This window comes from Pinus tabuliformis, chromosome Q (assembly GCF_031772625.1).
Source record: "Pinus tabuliformis cultivar Carrire ecotype Pingquan chromosome Q, CPIR1, whole genome shotgun sequence".
Taxonomy (NCBI): Eukaryota; Viridiplantae; Streptophyta; class Pinopsida; order Pinales; family Pinaceae; genus Pinus; species Pinus tabuliformis.
Window position 1 is genome coordinate 855,058,042 of NC_142296.1, and position 2,590 is coordinate 855,060,631.

The window sequence follows — 2,590 nt, forward strand, 5'->3', positions numbered from 1 at the left end:
TGGAATGGAAATAAGAAGGTAAATATTAAAGATTGGAAAAGAGAGCTAGAAATAATACTTTCCACACAAAAGCATTGTCATGATTATCCTCCATCTTCATCAATCCCAACTTCATAATGATGTTGTTAGAGAGGCAATTCCAGGATTTCATAAACATTTTGGACATGGCAATGGAGTTGTTAGGTTTCAACAAAACTACTAAATTCCACCAGTTTGCTTCATTTATGTATATTGGTGCTATAAAATTGTGTTTTAAAATTGTAGCTTCATAGAGGGTTTAATTATAACTTCCCCTTTTCAAATTATGAGTAATCATATTTAAATGTTTGGTTCTATAAAATTTTCTATGAGAAACACAGTGAGCAAGAACCGACACAATCAGACATGCACTAAAAACCATCTAAAGATAAAAATTCAATTATAAAACATTCGATTGAATTCAAAAACTTCAGTGTTGCTTAAAGAAATTCGTCCCTATGGTCAAAGCTCCTTCTTCAGATCACTATTCATAAAATTTTGATAGCCCTCTCTTCATCACCAAAAGGAAAAATTTTCTCCTCCTAATTGATGTGTGACCTCTATGGTTTTCTCAATATGGATGGAAACTTATCTCTAAATAAAGCAGTATCTTCACCCAATTTCAGCAATGATCTTCTTAAAATCTCTCCAAAATACATTCCTGAGATTATATTTTCAAAGATATGATCACCAGGATTTATACTTTGGCATCAAGAGCTTTATCAAATTCCATTATTGGGAGATGAGAAGACTAAAAGTTCCCCCACTTTGTGTTGATAACCGTATAGCCAGATTTTGGAAGATGGCCTTGATATTTTGGAATTGCATCTGCACATTCCACATAACAGAAGTTTGTACTAGTGCCCAATATAACAACAACCATAACATCCTGATCCCGATATCTTCCTCCAGTGAACGTCCCCAATGTATCATTAATCAAGGCAGATACAAGCATGTCCAAACCTTGTCTTTTCAAGTTCTCAAGGCTACCACTGCATCCTTGCTAACCATTTCTAAGATAGAAAACCCCTTGCTCCATTTGATTAATGTGCCAGAGGCAATTTTTTTTTTTTGCATGGGGAAAGAGAAAGTGAAACTGAGGTCCCTTTGTTGGCTAGGTTCTAGAAAAAATCTTTTGCCTTCAATTGCGACAAATTTTGTTAGTTCATAAGCAATGTAATCAAATAGATCCCTTTTTGTTCCAACCATCAGATTTTTAGGAATAGTAACTTCTGTAAACTCTTTATCAATTACTCATCTTTCCTTGCTACCCAATTGTATAAAATCATGTAGATTCACAAGCTAATCCAATTTGCTAAAGCAAGAGACAAGAATCTACTTCTACTCTTCATAGAGGGAGTCCATAAACATAGAGCAAACAATAATCAATAGAAGAAGAGAGTCAAAGGCACATAACATAATAAATATATGGGGAAAGCCACATCTCAAAACACCACTATCTGTTTTGTATTAATCCAGAAAATCAAGATGAAATTACAATGCTTGTTCTCTCTAGAACAATCCCAACACTCGGAAAATTAACCTCCAACTCATAAGAAATCTCAAAGCCAAATCTTAGCCTCTTCACAAGCTCTCCAAGTCTCTATTCCAATGTGTAATTTCTATGAAGGATAGCTTGTATTTAAAGGGAAATAAATCCTCTAAAAACTGTGTAATCCCTTAAGGATCAGTTCTTGATTTCATGCACTATCAATGCAACTCAGAACAATCTAAAACAAATAGTACATTGTCCCTACACTCTAGTCTCAACTGGGTCTTTCTCAAAATCGACATGCATGAGTTTCTGATGAGTAAATATTCAGTTAACTAGAGTAGCACTGGTGACATTCATTAGTGTCACCAGTGACTGTTAACTCACTATTAGTTCTCTCAACCAGTTTGAGAACTAATTTAACTAAACTGACCCATGAAATTGTGTCTTCTATATTACAACTCATAATTAACTCACACTGGACTCCTACAAAGTAGGGATAACATATACATGACTTCCAAAAGACTTCCAAATCGAATTTCCTATGTTAAGTAAGTTTAATAAACTTAATTTAACTATTTTAAGTTACTATGAGAATAGAATTCGAATTTAATTTCTAGTTTAATTCAAGGACAAATTAAACTAGACTCTCTTGTTGCCATTGCTCAACACTAATTGAACACGCAACTAGAAATTGGTTCCCCTAAGATCCAAAACATATATGGGCCTTTCTCCTCCCCCATAGACAATGTATCAACATAGCTTATGACCATCTTCAATAACTTACTCTTGACATCCCATTCAATACCCATTCGCATCTCGTCCACCATTACATCCACCACCTCTCTGAGTCTGGAGATTGGGGTCAAACACTTTCTTTCCACTTTCCTTCATAATGCTCTTTTTTCGCTTCTAGTGCACTATCTAGGTGCTTAAACATACATCTCCTAAATTTCCCTTCTCAGTCCTCGTATAACACATCAATGGGAAGTCACGACGAGAAGAAGAAAAAGCAACAATGGCTTTGAGAATGGATGCCAGAGAATGCTTTGGATCTTGAAAACTCATCTTGTAGCTTCC

At 35.0% G+C, this 2,590-nt stretch overlaps 1 pseudogene; it reads right to left on the minus strand.

Annotated features, from left to right (window-relative positions):
* Nucleotides 1–578: 578 nt before the first annotated feature.
* On the minus strand, nt 579–2,340 carry LOC149222246 (hexokinase-2 pseudogene; annotated as a pseudogene).
* Between the last annotated feature and the right edge of the window lie 250 nt (nt 2,341–2,590).